General features: G+C 44.5%; 1 protein-coding gene across 1 annotated transcript in view; it reads left to right on the top strand.

Annotated features, from left to right (window-relative positions):
• The window catches only part of LOC137438416 (BMP/retinoic acid-inducible neural-specific protein 2-like), a 395787-nt gene that overhangs the window by 258150 nt on the left and 117101 nt on the right, over positions 1 to 20536 (top strand). The window lies entirely within an intron of this gene.

Below are 20536 nucleotides of genomic sequence, written 5' to 3' on the forward strand. Positions count from 1 at the left end.
TCCGCAGCGACGATGAAGCTTCTCCGAGACATTATCGTTCATTGTCGTGAATAAAAATGATTCTGATTGCTTCATCTTTTCAAGGCAACATCTTCATTCACCTTTTTTTCCACGTTGCAATCCTTTTCTGGGATATAAGTCCATTTTTGATGGATATCTTTATTTATTATTATTATTATTTTGTATACAAGGTCGAGGCTCGTGTAAGAGCTAACGTTGATCACAAAAAGACAAACTGACACATAAAACATGATAAAGGGAGTGGGAGACAAGATGGGGGGAGAGAGGGAAGCACACAAGTACAACAGGAAAGAACAGGGACATCGGGAGATCTGTGGGAGGGAGATGACTTGGGGGGTGGGGGGAGGAGGCAAGGGATGGAAGGGGGTGGGAGAGGTATAAAACACATGGACACAGCTAGAACTTCCAGGAAAGAAGTCGGTATTTCAAAAAAGTGGATCTAGGTTGTTTTAACGGGGGTAGAAAAGATCAAGGTTTTGGATGGGGGGAGATAAGAGATGGTGGTCTTTCCACAACAGATCTTCTTCACTTTTATGTAGTAGATTTCAATTCCCTTCAGCAGAATTGTTTTTTCACAGCGGTTTCTATTCTACTTTTTAAAACTCTTGCTCACCCATAAGCCTCAATGTTGTGGAATAACAAACCCTCCAAGAGGAAGACTGTAAAGGTAATGGCAGTCACTAGTTATTTCATCTGCTTTGGCAAGACCTGTCAGTGTGCAGCGAACTTCCTGAATAGCACAATCTGTCAAAATCCCCCCCGGATAAAGTAAATGTCCCATTGTGACATCAATGTCACGAGAACCTTCTTTTTAAAGTAACATAACAACAGCGACGCTGTCGGAAACCAGGACACTTTTGTCCGCCCCTTCACCCCTTCCGTTTGTACATCTCATGTTCCCCCTATTCCTGTTACCATAAACCCCTCTTTGCCTTCTCTCCTCTCAACTTCTCAGCATCCATACCTTCAACTACTCAGCATCCATACCTTCAACTACTCAACATCCATACCTTCAAATACTCAGCATTCATACCTTCAACTACTCAGCATCCATACCTTCAACTACTCAATATCCATACCATCAACTACTCAACATCCATACCTTCAAATACTCAGCATCCATACCTTCAACTACTCAGCATCCATACCTTCAACTACTCAACATCCATACCTTCAACTACTCAGCATCCATACCTTCAACTACTCAACATCCATACCTTCAAATACTCAGCATCCATACCTTCAACTACTCAGCATCCATACCTTCAAATACTCAGCATTCATACCTTCAACTACTCAGCATCCATACCTTCAACTACTCAATATCCATACCATCAACTACTCAACATCCATACCTTCAAATACTCAGCATCCATACCTTCAACTACTCAGCATCCATACCTTCAACTACTCAACATCCATACCTTCAACTAGTCAGCATCCATACCTTCAACTACTCAGCATCCATACCTTCAACTACTCAGCACCCATACCTTCAACTACTCAACATCCATACCTTCAACTACTCAGCATCCATACCTTCAACTACTCAGCATCCATACCTTCAACTACTCAGCATCCATACCTTCAACTACTCAGTATCCATACCTTCAACTACTCAGCATCCATACCTTCAACTAATCAACATCCATACCTTCAACTACTCAACATCCATACCTTCAACTACTCAACATCCATACCTTCAACTACTCAGCATCCATACCTTCAACTACTCAGCATCCATACCTTCAACTTCTCAGCATCCATACCTTCAACTACTCAGCGTCCATACCTTCAACTACTCAATATCCATACCTTCAACTACTCAATATCCATACCTTCAACTGGTCAGCATCCATACCTTCAACTACTCAGCATCCATACCTTCAACTACTCAACATCCATACCTTCAACTACTCAATATCCATACCTTCAACTACTCAGCATCCATACCTTCAACTACTCAATATCCATACCATCAACTACTCAATATCCATACCTTCAACTACTCAATATCCATACCTTCAACTGGTCAGCATCCATACCTTCAACTACTCAGCATCCATACCTTCAACTACTCAACATCCATACCTTCAACTACTCAATATCCATACCTTCAACTACTCAGCATCCATACCTTCAACTACTCAATATCCATACCATCAACTACTCAATATCCATACCTTCAACTACTCAATATCCATACCTTCAACTACTCAATATCCATACCTTCAACTACTCAATATCCATACCTTCAACTGGTCAGCATCCATACCTTCAACTACTCAGCATCCATACCTTCAACTACTCAACATCCATACCTTCAACTACTCAGCATCCATACCTTCAACTACTTAGCATTCATACCTTCAACTACTCAGCATCCATACCTTCAACTACTCAACATCTATACCTTCAACTACTCAGCATCCATACCTTCAACTACTCAGCATCCATACCTTCAACTACTCAGCATCCATACCTTCAACTATTCAACATCCATACCTTCAACTACTCAACATCCATACCTTCAACTACTCAGCATCCATACCTTCAACTACTCAGCATCCATACCTTCAACTACTCAGCATCCATACCTTCAAGTACTTAGCATCCATACCTTCAACTACTCAGCATCCATACCTTCAACTTCTCAGCATCCATACCTTCAACTACTCAGCATCTATACCTTCAACTACTCAGCATCCATAACTTCAACTACTCAGCATCCATACCTTAAACTACTCAGCATCCATACCTTCAACTACTCAGCATCCATAACTTCAACTACTCAGCATCCATACCTTCAACTACTCAGCATCGATACCTTCAACTACTCAGCATCCATACCTTCAACTTCTCAGCATCCATACCTTCAACTACTCCGCATCTATACCTTCAACTACTCAGCATCCATACCTTCAACTACTCAGCATCCATACCTTCAACTACTCAGCATCCATACCTTCAAGTACTCAGCATCCATACCTTCAACTACTCAGCATCCATACCTTCAACTACTCAGCATCCATACCTTCAACTACTCAGCATCCATACCTTCAACTACTCAACATCCATACCTTCAACTACTCGTCATCCATTCCTTCAACTACTCAGCATCCATACCTTCAACTTCTCAGCATCCATACCTTCAACTACTCAACATCCACACCTTCAACTACTCGGCATCCATACCTTCAACTACTCAGCATTCATACCTTCAACTACTCAGCATCCATACCTTTATCGTTCTCAACATCCATTCCTTCAACTACTCAGCATCCATACCTTAATCGTTCTCAACTGGGTGTCATTCTGACTGTTTTATTGACGGTTTCTAATTATTATATCGTGATATAAGGGTTATCGAGGAGTTAGGATATACATCACCTACCGGATAAGGACGTTAATATAGATACTATGACACTTTACAGTAATTGATGATGATGATGACAATGGACAAGCACACATTTGATAGTGGATTTGAACTTTGAATCCCTGTAATGTATCATGTTCCATGGCAGTAGATACCATAACATTTTGCAGTAAATGATGATGATGACGATGATGATGATGATGATGATGATGATGATGATGATGACGACAATGGACAAGCACACATTTCATAGTGGATTTAAACCTTGAATCCCTGTAATGTATCATGTTCCATGGCAGTAGATACCACAATACTTTTTCAGTAATTGATGATGATGATGATGATGATGATGATGATGATGATGATGATGATGATGACAATGGACAAGCACACATTTGATAGTGGATTTAAACCTTGAATCCCTGTAATGTATCATGTTCCATGGCAGTAGATACCACAATACTTTTTCAGTAATTGATGATAATGATGATGATGATGATGATGATGATGATGATGATGATGATGATGACAATGGAGAAGCACACATTTGATAGTGGATTTAAACCTTGAATCCCTATGATGTATCATGTGCCATGGCAGTAGATACCATAACATTTTGCAGTAAATGATGATGATGATGATGACAATGGACAAGTACACATTTGATAATGGATTTAAACCTTGAATCCCTATGATGTATCATGTGCCATGGCAGTAGATACCATAACATTTTGCAGTAAATGATGATGATGATGATGATGATGATGATGATGATGATGATGATGATGACAATGGACAAGCACACATTTGATAGTGGATTTAAACCTTGAATCCCTGCAATGTATCATGTTCCATGGTAGTAGATACCATAACATTTTGCAGTAATTGATGATGATGATGATGACAATGGACAAGTACACATTTGAGAGTGGATTTAAACCTTGAATCCCTGTAATGTATCATGTTCCATGGTAGTAGATACCACAATACTTTTTCAGTAATTGATGATAATGATGATGATGATGATGATGATGACAATGGACAAGCACACATTTGATAGTGGATTTAAACTTTGAATCCCTGTAATGTATCATGTTCCATGGTAGTAGATACCACAATACTTTTTCAGTAATTGATGATAATGATGATGATGATGATGATGATGACAATGGAGAAGCACACATTTGATAGTGGATTTAAACCTTGAATCCCTATGATGTATCATGTGCCATGGCAGTAGATACCATAACATTTTGCAGTAATTGATGATGATGATGATGATGATGATGATGATGATGATGCCGATGGACAAGTACACATTTGATAGTGGATTTAAACCTTGAATCCCTGTAATGTATCATGTTCCATGGTAGTAGATACCACAATACTTTTTCAGTAATTGATGATGATGATGATGATGATGATGATGATGATGATGATGACAATGGAGAAGCACATATTGGATAGTGGATTTAAACCTTGAATCCCTGTAATGTATCATGTTCCATGGTAGTAGATACCATAACACTTGAACAGTAATTGATGATGATGATGATGATGACAATGGACAAGTACACATTTGATAATGGATTTAAACCTTGAATCCCTGTAATGTATCATGTTCCATGGCAGTAGATACCATAACACTTGAACAGTAATTGATGATGATGATGATGATGACAATGGACAAGCACACATTTGATAGTGGATTTAAACCTTGAATCCCTGTAATGTATCATGTTCCATGGTAGTAGATACCACAATACTTTTTCAGTAATTGATGATAATGATGATGATGATGATGATGATGACAATGGAGAAGCACACATTTGATAGTGGATTTAAACCTTGAATCCCTATGATGTATCATGTGCCATGGCAGTCGATACCATAACATTTTGCAGTAATTGATGATGATGATGATGATGATGATGATGATGATGATGATGATGATGACAATGGAGAAGCACACATTTGATAGTGGATTTAAACCTTGAATCCCTATGATGTATCATGTGCCATGGCAGTAGATACCATAACATTTTGCAGTAATTGATGATGATGATGATGATGATGATGATGATGATGATGATGATGACAATGGACAAGCACACATTTGATAGTGGATTTAAACCTTGAATCCCTGTAATGTATCATGTTCCATGGCAGTAGATACCACAATACTTTTTCAGTAATTGATGATGATGATGATGATGATGATGATGATGATGATGATGATGATGATGATGACAATGGAGAAGCACACATTTGATAGTGGATTTATACCTTGAATCCCTGTAATGTATCATGTTCCATGGTAGTAGATACCATAACACTTGAACAGTAATTGATGATGATGATGATGATGACAATGGACAAGTACACATTTGATATTGGATTTGAACCTTGAATCCTTGTAACGTATCATGTTCCATGGTAGTAGATACCATACCACAAATTTGTTTGAAGGTCATCATCTAATTATGAAAATATTTACATTTTTGTCCAGTCAGAACAAGCCTTTCCTCTTTAGATAGCCGAGGTCCAAGAGGAAGGCACATTTACACTTAATTTATATCATACTCTTCCGAGTTAAAGATCAAGGTGAAATAGCACTTTGAAAAATACACACATTTTTTGTCATCTCTCAATTTTGCCAATGCAGGATCTAAAAGACCACTTGGCCTTCCAAGATGTTCTACCATCATAATAGTGCACCTGAATTAAATTTGTGCACCATTTAAACATTTGTATGATTATTATCCTTGACCGACTTTTTCAGATTGTGATTGTGACTAAAAACACCTTTTTCATCATAACCTCAATAATTTTCTTCCTATTTTCATGATGTCGAGTTGTATGGATCGACTGTAGATGGGGAAACATTTTCTTAATTTACACTCTATCTCGAAATGTTGAAGGTCAAGGTCACCTGGTGGTCCGATAAAAAAAATATGACCATCATTGGATCGCAGTCGTAGGGGGATTGGGGGATGCTTACCCTTGGCGATCGCTTTAGGATCGCAGAGATCTAGTTATTTACCAAGTTTCCAAAGTTCCCACTGTTTTGTCTTTGCCACCATCGATGACAATTTTTTCCCCAAAATATTAAATGCAACTCGTTTTTTCACTGTTGTCTGTAGTAAATAAAAAAAATCTCATATAAAGACACTGGACATAAGGAAAGGCAAAATTTGGCAACATCTTAAGGTGGGTTTTCACGGGACACGCGAACGGTTCGCGAAGGATGCGAATGTCGAAAAAATGGCAAAGTCCAACATTCGTATTTTAGGCTCCAAAAGTTCGCCAAACATGCGCGGGGGTTCGGAAGCGTCGTCAATTGTTCGCAGGAGTCGTTTTTTTGTTCGGCGGGTATTTCAAAAAGTTTGAAATGATATGATGATTTCAAAAAGTTTGAAATACCCGCCGAACAAAAAACGACTCCTGCGAACAATTGACGACGCTTCCGAACCCCCGCGCATGTTTGGCGAACTTTTGGAGCCTAAAATACGAATGTTGGACTTTGCCATTTTTTCGACATTCGCATCCTTCGCGAACAGTTCGCGTGTCCCATGAAAACCCACCTTTAGGACAATATCCAGGTTTGGTGGACGGAGGATAACGAAAAGGGAGTGGGTAAAACGGAGGAATTTTGCAAGAGGATTAAAAAGAAAAGAACAGAGGGTGACATATGGGGTTGCTGCGCCTGCATGGGCAAAACAAGAAAGCAGCAAAGAGTGAATCGGATGTGTTGGTTTGGCGGATGTGTTGGTTTGGTGCATGCGTTGGTTTGCTTCATGTGTTGGTTTGGTGCATGTGTTGGTTTGGTGCATGGATTGGTTTGACGGAGGTGTTGCTTTGGCAGTTTGGCGCATGTGTTGGTTTGGCGGATGTGTTGGTTTGGCGGATGTGTTGGTTTGGTGCATGCGTTGGTTTGGTTCATGTGTTGGTTTGATGCATGGATTGGTTTGACGGAGGTGTTGCTTTGGCAGTTTGGCGCATGTGTTGGTTTGGCGGATGTGTTGGTTTGGCGGATGTGTTGGTTTGGTGCATGCGTTGGTTTGGCGGATGTGTTGGTTTGGTGCATGGATTGGTTTGACGGAGGTGTTGCTTTGGCAGTTTGGCGCATGTGTTGGTTTGGCGGATGTGTTGGTGTGGCGGATGTGTTGGTTTGGTGCATGCGTTGGTTTGGCAGATGTGTTGGTTTGGTGCATGGATTGGTTTGACGGAGGTGTTGCTTTGGCAGTTTGGCGCATGTGTTGGTTTGGCGGATGTGTTGGTTTGGCGGATGTGTTGGTTTGGTGCATGCGTTGGTTTGGTTCATGTGTTGGTTTGGTGCATGCGTTGGTTTGGTGCATGGATTGGTTTGACGGAGGTGTTGCTTTGGCAGTTTGGCGCATGTGTTGGTTTGGCGGATGTGTTGGTTTGGCGGATGTGTTGGTTTGGCGGATGTGTTGGTTTGGTGCATGCGTTGGTTTGGTGCATGCGTTGGTTTGGTGCATGGATTGGTTTGACGGAGGTGTTGCTTTGGCAGTTTGGCGCATGTGTTGGTTTGGCGGATGTGTTGGTTTGGCGCATGTATTGGTTTGGTGCATGTATTGGTTTGACGGAGGTGTTGCTTTGGCAGTTTGGCGCATGTGTTGGTTTGGCGGATGTGTTTGTTTGGCGCATTTATTGGTTTGGTGCATGGATTGGTTTGAAGGAGGTGTTGTTTGGCAGTTTGGCGCATGTGTTGGTTTGGCGGATGTGTTGGTTTGGCGCATATATTGGTTTGGTGCATGTATTGGTTTGGCTGATGTGTTGTTTTGGCTGATGTATTGGTTTGACGGATGTGTTGGTTTGGCGGATGTGTTGGTTTGGTGCATGTGTTGGTTTGGTGCATCTATTGGTTTGGCAGATGTGTTGGTTTGGTTCATGTGTTAGTTTGACGAATGTGTTATTTTGGCGAATGTGTTATTTTGGCGAATGTGTTAGTTTTGCGAATGTGTTAGTTTGACGAAGGTGTTAGTTTTGCGAATGTGTTCGTTTGATGAATTTGTGAGTTTGGCGAATGTGTTAGTTTGGCGCATTTGTTGGTTTGGTGCATGTATTGGTTTGGCAGATGTGTTGGTTTGGTGCATGTGTTGGTTGGGCGGATGTGTTGGTTTGGCGCATGTGTTGGTTTGGTGGATGTGTTGGTTTGGTGCATGTGTTGGTTTGGTGCATCTATTGGTTTGGCAGATGTGTTGGTTTGGCGGATGTATTAGTTTGGTGGATGTGTTGGTTTGGCAGATGTGTTGGTTTGGCGGATGTGTTGGTTTGGTGGATGTGTTGGTTTGGCGCATGTGTTGGTTTGGCAGATGTGTTGGTTTGGCGGATGTGTTGGTTTGGCGCATGTGTTGGTTTGGTGGATGTGTTGGTTTGGTGCATGTGTTGGTTTGGTGCATCTATTGGTTTGGCAGATGTGTTGGTTTGGCAGATGTGTTGGTTTGGTGCATGTGTTGGTTTGGCGGCTGTGTTGGTTTGGTGCATGTATTGGTTTGGCAGATGTGTTGGGTTGGTGCATGTGTTGGTTTGACACATGTGTTGGTTTGGTGCATGTGTTGGTTTGGCGCAAGTGTTGGTTTGGCGGATGTGTTGGTTTGGTGCATGTATTTTTTTGGCGGATGTGTTGGTTTGGCGAATGTGTTTTGTTTGGTGAATGTGTTAGTTTGGTGCATCTATTGGTTTGATACATGTGTTGGTTTGGCGCATTTGTTGGTTTGGCGGATGTGTGAGTTTGGCGGATGTGTTGGTTTGGCTCACGTGTTGGTTTGGGGAATGTGTTGGTTTGGTGTATGTGTTGGTTTGGCGCATGTGTTGGTTTGGCGCATGTGTTGGTTTGGCGAATGTGTCAGTTTGGCGAATGTGTAAGTTTGGTGCAACTATTGCTTTGACAAATGTGTTGGTTTGGCGCATTTGTTGGTTTGGTGGATGTGTTGGTTTGGTGTATGTGTTGGTTTGGTGGATGTGTTGGTTTGGCGCATGTGTTGGTTTGGCGGATGTGGTAGTTTGGCACATGTGTTAGATTGGTGAATGTGTTGGTTTGGCAGATGTGTTGGTTTGGTGCATGTGTTGTTTTGGCGGATGTGTTGGTTTGGCGGATGTATTGGTTTGGTGAATGTGTTAGTTTGGCGGATGTGTTAGTTTGGCGAATGTGTTTGTTTGGCGGATGTGTTGGTTTGGCACATGTGTTAGATTGGTGAATGTGTTGGTTTGGCAGATGTGTTGGTTTGGTGCATGTGTTGTTTTGGCGGATGTGTTGGTTTGGCAGAAGTGTTACTTTGGCGGATGTGTTAGTTTGGCAGATGTGTTGGTTTGGTGAATGTGTTGGTTTGGCGGATGTGTTGGTTTGGTGTATGTATTGGTTTGGTAGATGTGTTGGTTTGGTGCATGTGTTGGTAAGGCGGCTGTGTTGGTTTGGTGTATGGATTGGTTTTGCAGGTGTGTTGGTTTGGTGGCTGTGTTGGTTTGGCAGATGTGTTGGTTTGGCAGATGTGTTGGTTTGGTGCAAGTGTTGGTTTGGCAGATGTGTTGGTTTGGCAGATGTGTTGGTTTGGTGAATGTGTTGGTTTGGCGAATGTGCGAGTTTGATGAATGTGTTGGTTTGGCAGATGTGTTACTTTGGCGCATGTGTTGGTTTGGCGCATGTGTTAGTTTGGCAAATGTGTTGGTTTGGCGGATGTGTTGGTTTGGTGCATGTGTTGATTTGGCAGATGTGTTGGTTTGGTGGATGTGTTGGTTTGGCGCATGTGTTGGTTTGGTGGATGTGTTGGTTTGGCGCATGCGTTGGTTTGTTGCATGTGTTATTTTAGCGGATGTGTTGATTTGGCTGATGTGTTAGTTTGGTGGATGTGTTGGTTTGGCGCATGTGTTGGTTTGGCAGATGTGTTGGTTTGGTGCATGTGTTAGTTTGGCGGATGTGTTGGTTTGGTGCATGTGTTGGTTTGGCACATGTGTTGGTTTGGCGCATGTGATGGTTTGGTGCATGTGTTGGTTTGGTGGATGTGTTGGTTTGGTGCATGTGTTTGGTTATTAATTAATTTAGAAGCTTGATTCCAAAATGAAGCAAGTCTTATGTTTTGTCTATTCCTAACATTTTCCATCGTCTTTCCAAATACAGCATTATTCATTAACTTATAAAAGTCCTTTTCAAAATCAGTTTTTGCTTCAGTTCTTCTCCTCGTATTGAAGTCAATATATTTCTTTAACCAATAACTTTGTCTAAACTGTAGAACTCTATGAATTTTCTTCACTCTCAATCCGGCAGATAAACACTGTCTCAAATTTCTTTGATGTAAAACATAATTCTCTTTATCATTCAACGTAGTAAGTATTTTTTCTGTTGATTGACCGTTGATATTGTTGCGGTTTTGAGTTTTGTATAATAAAGGTTAAATTTCCCTCTCATAGTTAGTCACACAAACAACACGTAGCCTCGCGATAGTGCAATTATCTCTTAGTATTTGTGAGCATAGTCCTTTTCCTGTGTTAGTTTTGCGTTGAGTGGAGTAATTAGAGTAGGTCCTTCTCGTACTTCTATTGCCTTATCCTGCCTCCATTGCCTTATGCCTCTTACGCCTCATTGTGCTGCCTTTGGCTTTTTGGCGCGAATTAACACGAGGCCGGCCTGGAGGGTCGGGTCGGGACCGAATGAGGGCGGCGGAGAAGCTGACGGTAAGCGCGAGCCGCCAATCAGGGCTCATAGGGTGTGGCTGCAGCACTGCGTCACAGGGCGTGGTTGGAACGTTCGAGAAGGCTCAGGTCGTGGCAGATATAAGCCGTTGTGCAAAGCCACCAGGGGCAGTGTGTGGAGTCGAGCATCGAGTCGAGCAGTTGGCGGTGATTTGGCATTGAGTGAGGAGTTGAAGCAGGGCGGTGAGTTGAGGAGAGAAGAGGAGTTGAAGGAGCGCTCTAGCGGGGAAAGTAGAGTTTGAGAGATACGAGATCGGAGAAAGACGCGCATGAACCAAGATATGCGCTCATATTAAAGTGACGCTCGGTTGAGCTTGAAGCCGATCCGCTATAATGCATTGGGTTACGTGAGTGATAGCACGCTGGTTGCTAAACGCGCTGTGGAACCACCAGCCGCGCCAAGAGACGCGTACATTCCTTCCCGCCTTCCTGCCTCATCATCTGCCTTTTGTTCAGGAGACGCGCTACGAGGATCCTTCCACCGCCTGCTTGCCATCATCGCAGGATGTGCTGTGACCGAGGAGAGGCGGACGGGGCCGTTCCTGGACGACCAAGTCGGCGCGTTTGGCCTGAACATCATCCTGCCTGCAATTCCCTGTGTGAGTGTGAACGGGCCCGAGTCTGTGAATTAAGAATAAGACTGCTCAAGTTCTGCTCTGTGTCTGCTTTCTACCAAATTGTACATAAGTGTAAATAATAATTAAACCTTAATTGTAAGTTAAGTTTAAGTTAAGTTAAGTAATTTTTCACAATTGTGTTTTTGTCGAAACTGTATCTATCTTTCGGTGTGTGCAACTAAAGTGTGTCTTTAGTAAGATTCTCGGTGTTCATTTTTCATACATGTATACAAAATCGTCGGTTAATTCATGTCGCGTATTTTGAGGCCGAGTAGGCTACCGTGTCCGACCTTGAGGCTTTGTTTTTTCTCTCAGCGGTCCGTCGATTGCGCTGCAATTACTTTCGTTCTCTGTTTTTGTCCCAGTCTTTCACCCCATACTTCATTGTTTAAAATCTCAACTCAAAAAAAAACAACCCCAAAAAAATAATTTCCTTCTCTGTTCTTATTCGTTTATTCGTTGTTCGTATTTGTTCGTTCGTTCTTCGATCACATGTTTCACCCCCATTTCCATTTTCCCAGATAGCTTTCACTGCTCAATTTAAAAATGTTTAAACTTTCCCCTGAAGAACTGTATTCTGTCGTATATTATAGCACCTTTTTCTTCTACTTCTATAAAAGGATGTTTTCGACTTGCTCACCAAATCTATTAATTCCAAAAAAAAATTCCAACTCTTACAGATCCTCTTTTCTACATTCTCGAAACTCTCCTGCACTCCACCCCTCCTTCAGCGTCCTCTAACTTATTTTTTACTCGAAGGTCACAAGAAACTTATTTTGCAATAAATGTTCGTTTCCCATTAATCATACACTTTCTAAAATCCAATCTCACCCCTCCCCTCCAAATCTTCCCCATCACCCCTTCCCTCAAAAACTTCCCCATCACCCCTCCACTCCAAAACTTCCCCATCACCCCTCCCCTCCAAATCTACCCCCTTGCCCCTCCCCTCCAAATCTACCCCCTTGCCCCTCCCCTCCAAATCTTCCCCATCATCCATCTCTTTCAAATCTTCCCCCTTGCCCCTCGCCTCCAAATCTTCCCCATCACCCCTTCCCTCCAAAACTTTCCCATCACCCCTCCCCTCCAAAACTTCCCCATCACCCCTCCCCTCCAAATCTACCCCCTTGCCCCTCCCTTCCAAATCTTCCCCATCACCTATCTCTTTCAAATCTTCCCCCTTGCCCCTCCCCTCCAAATCTTCCCCATCACCCATCCCTTTCAAATCTCCCCCCTTGCCCCTTCCCTCCTAAACTCCCACCACACCCCTCCGAGACTCCCCCTCGCTCCTCCCCTCCTAGACTCGCCTCTCACCCCTCCTCCTCAAAGCGTCCTGCCCGCTTCTTCCCCCTTCCAACTTTCACCTTAATCTCCCCCAACCTTCTGCCTCGCTTGTCCCCCTCCTCAAATAACACCTCACTGTGCCTCACCCAATCACCATCAAACCTTTTGTCAGCCCCATTCTTACCTTTCTCCAAGCTATTCTGAAATCTCTGACACACCTTCAACAGCTCTCCTTACCACTTCCTCCTCTTCCACATCTTACCCTACCCTCCCCCCCCCTGTTCTGTATCCAATGCTCCCCCTTCCTCTTCATTAACGGTATGGACCTCAAACATCCGGGGCCTTCGCTCAAACTTGACTGATCTCTCCATACAGGTTGCTTCTGACAAACAAGACGTGATCTGCTTAACAGAAACTTTCCTCCTTCATGATGTCTCTGAATCCTTGGTATCTCTCCCAGGTTACTCCCTCCTCGGGTATGATAGACCTGAGCCTCGTCCTGGAGGTGGGGTTGCTATATTTATGAAAAAAACTCTCTTCCTCACTCGCCCTGCACTGCCCTCTCTCCACCTCACCCCCAGGAATACCTTTGGCTACGGCTTTGTTTTTTTTTTTTGTTTTTTTTGTTTTTTTGTTTTGTTTTGTTTTGTTTTGTATACAAGATCGAGGCTCGTGAAAGAGCGAACATTAATCACACAGAAAGACAAACAGACACACAAAACAAATAACATCGGGAGCGGTAGACAAGATGGGGAGAGAGGGGGAAGGACACAAACACAACATTTGAGAGCAGGGACCGAGAGACATGGAGACATCGAGAGAACTGTGGGAGGGAGAGGGCTTTGGGGGGGAGGCATGGGAAGGGGGGGAGGGGGGTGGGAGAGGTATAAAACATATGGACACTGCCAAGACTTCCAGGAAAGAAGTTGGAATTTCAAACAAGGTGGATCTGGGGTGAATTAGTGGGGGTAGAAAAGATCAAGGTTTTGGATGGGGGAAGATAAGAGATGGTGGTGAACAGCTGTTTTGAAGACCTGGAGGGAGGAGTGTGATTGAAGTGAGTGTGGGAGTTTGTTCCAGAGGCGGGAGAAAAGAGGAATGAAAGAGTGAAGGTGAGCAGAGAGCCGAGATTTCGGCAGTTTAACTATCAGAGGGTGGCTGGCAGATCTTGTGCGACCTGTAGGAATATTTGGGGGACAGAGCACAGAGAGAGCTGGGGGAGCAAGGCCGGAGAGGAGTCGGTAGAAGACAGAAAGACCACCTACCTGCCTGCGGTGAGTGAGTGAAAGGCCCTCAGAGATAGCTTCATCGCGGGAGATTCCAATGATTCTGAAAGCTTTGGATTCAACAGCGTGAAGCCGAGCCAGGTGTGAGGCAGGAGCACCAGCCCATAGGGGAGAACAGTATTCCATTGAGCTGCGGATGAAAGCCTTGTATGTGGTGAGGAGCTCAGGTGTGCCTAGGAAGGACTTCGCACGACGGAGGATGCCCAGTCGGCGACTGGCTTTGGAGGCCAGCTTGGAAATGTGGTTTTCCCAAGAAAGATCATGGCAGATGGTGAGACCCAAAAGCTTGAGCGACAGAACTTCTTGGAGAGGATTGTTGAGAAAGTAGATGGGAGGGTTGTCCAGTCGATCTTTTCGGAGAGACATAGTAAGAGTGTGAGATTTGTCAGGATTGAAAGACATGTTCCACATGTTTGACCAGTCTGTGATTTTGTCCAGGTCTTCAGAGAGTGAGGAGGCTGCAGACTGCCGATCTGAGGGAAGAGGCATGGAGCGGCAGAGAGTGGAGTCATCAGCAAAGAGATACAGAGGATTTTCCAGAGAGTCGGAGAGATCATTGATAAAGACCAGAAAAAGCACAGGGCCCAGCACACTGCCTTGGGGAACTCCAGCCTGAACGGGAAGGGGAGATGAGAGAAATCCATTCAGGGCCACACGTTGACTACGACCAGAGAGGAAGTCCGCAAGCCATGCATGGAGATTTCCATGGATACCATAGGAGGAGAGTTTGGTGAGCAGAGCTGGGTGCCAGACCGTATCGAAGGCACGTGATATGTCAAGGGAGACAGCTCTGATTTCCTGTTTGGCAATGAGGACCTCCATCCATTGTTGAGACAGCAGAAGCAGCATGTCCAGAGTAGAGTGACCTGGTCTGAAACCAAATTGATGATCAGAGATCAAGCCATTGGAGAAGAGGAAAGATTTCATATCCGAAGCAATGATGGATTCCATGACTTTGCTGATAATTGGGAGCAGGCTGATTGGTCTGTAGTTGCAAGGATCTGTTTTTGCACCTTTTTTGTGTAAAGCGGTAATGTTTGCTGATTTCCAGGATGCTGGCAGATGACCTTGAGCAAAGCATAGGGTGAAAAGAACAGAGAGAGAGGGTGAGATAGAGCGGCAGAGCAGGATTTTAGGACCCGTGGTCTGATGCCATCTGGTCCAGTTGCAGATTCAGAGTCGAGGTTTGACAAAAACTCCTCCACCTTGTCAGGAGAGAAGGTCACAGAGTCCAGGAGCAGTTTGGTTCGACTGGGAAAGGTGGGAACAGAGAGAGATGGGTTTGGGACTAAGGATTTTGAGGCAAACACAGAGTTGAGGCATTCGGCTTTGTCACGTGCGATGTCAACTGTGTGGCCATTTGAGGTAAGGGAGGGGATGGAGGGGGAACAAACACCAGAAACGGATTTGACCAGACGCCACCAGGATTTGGAGGAAGGAGACAGGTTTGAGAGTTCATTCTTGAGTGAGGAGAGATAGTGCTTCCTGGCACTCCTGAGGGTAGACACACACTTGTTCCGAGCTTGGTGGAAGGAACTGAGATTTCCTTCAGTTGGATTAGCCTTCCAAGAGGCAAAGGCAAGTTGTTTCAGGGCAACTGCCTCACCACAAGATTCAGTGTACCATGGACGGGAGGAAGGGTAAGACAACTGAAGGCGAGATGGGATAAATCTGTGCATGAGAGAGATCAGTTTGCTTTGGAAGAATTCCCAGGAAGAATTGATGTCAGAGGCAGTGGAGATGGGAGACCAATCCAGACGATTGATGGCTGCTTGAAGACCGTCCCAGTCGGCCTGAGTGAAATGCCAGACTCGTCGACGCTGAGGAGGCTCTCTGAGAATGGCCAGAGAGATGTCCACTTTGACAAGCACATGATCAGAAGAACCGATTGGAGCAGAAGAAGAGCAGCAGACATTAGCAGGGAAGGTAGTCATAAACAAGTCTAGAAGAGAAGATACTCCATTGGCTGAGATCCGGGTCGGGAAATTGACAGATTGTGTCAATCCCAGTGAGTCACAGAAGTCCTTTGCTGAGGTGCCATGACTGGTGAGAGAGGAACCCACACCCAACCAGGTGGCATGATGACAATTGAAGTCACCACATATGAGGAAGAGAGAGTTGGGATGAGTGGATAGAAGTTGGTCCATGTTGTCAGACAGTGAAATGTAGATGGAGTCATCACTGTTTGGGGGACGGTACAGAACACATATGAACAAAAGGTGGGAGTGGAGAGGAAGCCGTAGCCAGAGGTACTCCTGGGGGTGAGGAGGAGAGAGGGCAGTGCAAGGAGAGTGAGGAAGAGAGTTTTTGATAAAGATAGCCACCCCACCACCAGGCCGAGGTTCAGGTCTATCATACCGGAGGAGGGAGTAACCAGGAAGAGATATTAAGGAATCAGAGACATCTTGAAGGAGGAAAGTCTCTGTTAAGCAGATCAAGTCTGGATTGTCAGAAGCAACCTGTATGGAGAGATCAGTCAGGTTTGAGCGAAGGCCCCGGATGTTTGAGGTCCATACCGTTAATGAAGAGAGAGGGGGAGCATCGGGTACAGGACAGGGGAGGGGAGGAGTAGGGTAAGATGAAGGATGAGAGGGGGAGGTAGGGAGAGCAGTTGTTAGTGTGTCAGCGATTGCAGAAGAGTTCCAAGAAAGGGAAGGATGAGGAGGATGAAAGGTTTGAAGGTGAAGGGATGAGGCACAGAGAGGGGTTGTTTGAGGGGGGGCAGAGGAAAGAAGAAGGTTGGGGGGGTGGAGGTATGAGATAGAAGGGAGATGAAGTGGGGAGGAGGCAGCTTTGAGGAGGAGGGGGGAGGAGGGAGAATTGGAGAGGAATGGTATGGGGGGAGATTTGAATGGGAGGGGTTGGGGGGGAGTTTTGAAGGGGAGGAGTGCGGGGGGAGTTTAGGAGGGGAAGGGCAAGGGGGGAGTTCAGGAGTGGAAGGGCAAGGGGGGAGTTCAGGAGTGGAGGGGTAGGGGGGGAGTTTAAGAGTGGCGGGGCAAGGGGGGAGTTTAGGAGTGTAGGTGCAAGGGGAGGGATTTGGATGGGAGAGGCAAGAGGGGAGTTTAGAAAGTGGATGATTAATGAAAGACGAACATTGAAAACAAATTGGGTTTGTTGTGATTTTCAAGTTAGCAATCCGGTTCAGAATGATGGAGGAGGGATGGAATGAATGTGAATTTAGACCATGTAGTGAGGGAGACGTATAAGATATTGAATTTCTTTTTTTTGAGGTGGAATGAGTTGGAGAGGAAATTGAGAAAAGCCTTTTAAATAGGAAGAAAAACAGCATGTTGTAAAATACCACTGAGTAAAACACTGAAGGGGAAAGGTTATACATATTTAAATAATATTTAAACAGAACCGTGAACAATCTTATGTGCACAAAAATACCAACCGAGGGGGAGAGCCGAGAGGGACCACCACGAGTCACGTGAAGGGCAAACGGTGGATGGCAAGGAGTTAATGGGGGCGGGGCGAACAGCACACCTGGACAGAAAATACAGGATGAGTCAACAGTACACGTGGAGAAAGGAAAATAAATGTTTGTTTTTTTTTGTTTGTTTGTTTGGTTTTTGGGGGTGGGGGGGGGGGGGAGGTGGGGATTTAGAACGTTAGACAGAGTATTATGTTCGGGGTAGAAGGGAAAAAAACTAAGAGCCAAGCAAAACACGATTAAGATAACAAACACCGACGGGGGTACAACTACAAGGCCGCACACGAGGAGCAGAACACGATTAAATAATTACAAGTTACAGGAAATTCAAACCAAAAATAACTATAATCAAAACAATAACGCATGGACGATAAAATAACGAGTTGAAATTTGACAATCTATCTGGGGAAATGGGGGAGAAACACGTGGTCGAAGAACGAACGAATAAGAATGAATAAACGAATGAGAACAGAGAAGGAAATGTTTTTTTTTTGGATTTTTTTGAGTTGTGATTTACACAAGGAAGAGGGCTATGGGGTGAAAAGATTGGGAAAACAGAGAACGAAAGTTATTGGATCACAAAAACACGGACCGCTGAGAGAAAAACAAAGCCTCAAGGTTGTACAGTGTTCACTGTACAACTACAAGGCCTCAAAACACGACCCGAATTAACACGATTTTCAATACAGGTATGAAAGATTTGCACCGAAAATCTTCGTCGGGAGACAATATATACACCATAAAATAAATAGTTATAACGAAAATACAAATGGGAACAATTACTTAACTTCGATTTCGACGGATAGCATGGAGAGCTGAGAATAAACGAACCCTCGCCAGCAAGAACGGAAACGGCTTCCCCTTCGCTCCCACCTTTTGTTCATATGTGTGTTGTACCGTCCACCAAACAGTGATGACTCCATCTACATCTCGCTGTCTGATAATATGGACCAGCTTCTATCTACCCATCCCAACTCTCTCTTCCTCATATGTGGTGATTTCAATTGTCACCATGCCAGTTGGCTGGGTGTGGGAGTGGGTACCGCTCTCACCGGCCATGGCTCTTCAGCAAAGGACTTCTGCGACTCACTGGGACTGACACAATCTGTCAATTTCCGACCTGGATCTCAGTCAATGGTGCATCTTCTCTTCTGGACTTGGTTATGACTAACTTCCCTGAAAATGTCTGCTGCTCTTCTTCTGCTCCAATCGGCTCATCTGATCATGTGCTTGTTAAAGTGGACATCTCTCTGACCATTCTCAGAGAGCCTCCTCAGCGTCGACGAGTCTGGCATTTCACTCAGGCCAACTGGCACGGTCCTCAAGCAGCAATCAATCATCTGGACTGGTCTCCCATCTCTACCGCCTCTGACATCAACTCATCCTGGGAATTCTTCCAAAGTAAATTGCTCTCTCTCATGCACAGATTTATCCCAACTCGTCTTCAGTTGTCATACCCTTCCTCCCGTCCATGGTACTTCCATGGTACGTCCATCTTGTGGTGAGGAGAAATAACTTGCTTTTGTCTCCTGGAAAGCAAATCCAACGGAAGGAAATCTCATTTCCTTTCACAAAGCCCGAAACAAGTGTGTGTCCACCCTCAGGAGAACCAGGAAACAATATCTCTCCGCTCTCAAGACCAAACTCTCTTATCTGTCTCCCTCTTCCAAATCCTGGTGGTGTCTGGACAAATCTGTTTCTGGTGTTTGTTCTCCCTCCATCCCCTCCCTCACCTCAAACGGCTACACGGCTGACTCCGCAAGTGAAAAAGCTGAATGCCTCAACTCTGTGTTTGCCTCTAAATCTTGTGTCCCAAACCCATCCCTCTCTGTACCCACCGTACCCAGCTGCTCCTGGAGTCTGTGTCCTTTCCTCCTGACAAGGTGGAAAAGTTTCTGTCAACCCTCGACTCTGATTCTCCAACTGGACCTGACGGCATCAGCCCACGGGTCCTAAAATCCTGTTCTTCCGCTCATTCACTCCCTCTCTCTGTTCTCTTCACCCTCACTTTTGCTCAAGGTCATCTTCCATCTGCTTGGAAATCAGCCAACATCACCGCTTTGCACAAAAACAGATCCTAGCAACTACAGACCAATCAGCCTTCTCCCAATTATCAGCAAAGTCATGGAATTCCATCATTGCTTCGGATATGAAATCTTTCCTCTTCTCCAATGGCTTGATCTCTGATCATCAATTTGGTTTCAGACCTGGTCACTCTACTCTGGACATGCTGCTGCTGCTTTCTCAACAATGGATGGAGGCCCTCAAAGCCAAACACGAAATTAGAGCTGTCTCCCTTGACATATCATGTGCCTTCGATACGGTCTGGCACCCCGCTCTGCTCACCAAACTCTCCTCCTTTCGTATCCATGGAAATCTCCACGCATGGCTGGTGGACTTCCTCTCTAGTCGTAGTCAACGTGTGGCCCTGAATGGGTTTCTCTCAACTCCTCTTCCTGTTCAGGCTGGAGTTCCCCAAGGCAGTGTTCTGGGCCCTGTGCTTTTTCTGGTCTTCATCAATGATCTCTCTGACTCTCTTGAAAATCCTCTCTATCTCTTTGCTGATGACTCTACTCTCTGTCGCTCCATTCCTCATCCCACAGATCGGCAGTCTGCAGCCTCCTCACTCTCTGCAGACCTGGACAAAATCACAGACTGGGCAAACAAGTGGAACATGTCTTTCAATCCTGACAAATCTCACACTCTTACGATGTCTCTCCGAAAAGACCGACTGGACAACCCTCCCATCCACTTTCTGAATAATCCTCTCCAAGAAGTTCTGTCACTCAAGCTTTTGGGTCTCACTATC

The sequence above is a fragment of the Myxine glutinosa genome, chromosome 13 (assembly GCF_964187855.1).
Source record: "Myxine glutinosa chromosome 13, kmMyxGlut1.1, whole genome shotgun sequence".
Classification (NCBI taxonomy): Eukaryota; Metazoa; Chordata; class Myxini; order Myxiniformes; family Myxinidae; genus Myxine; species Myxine glutinosa.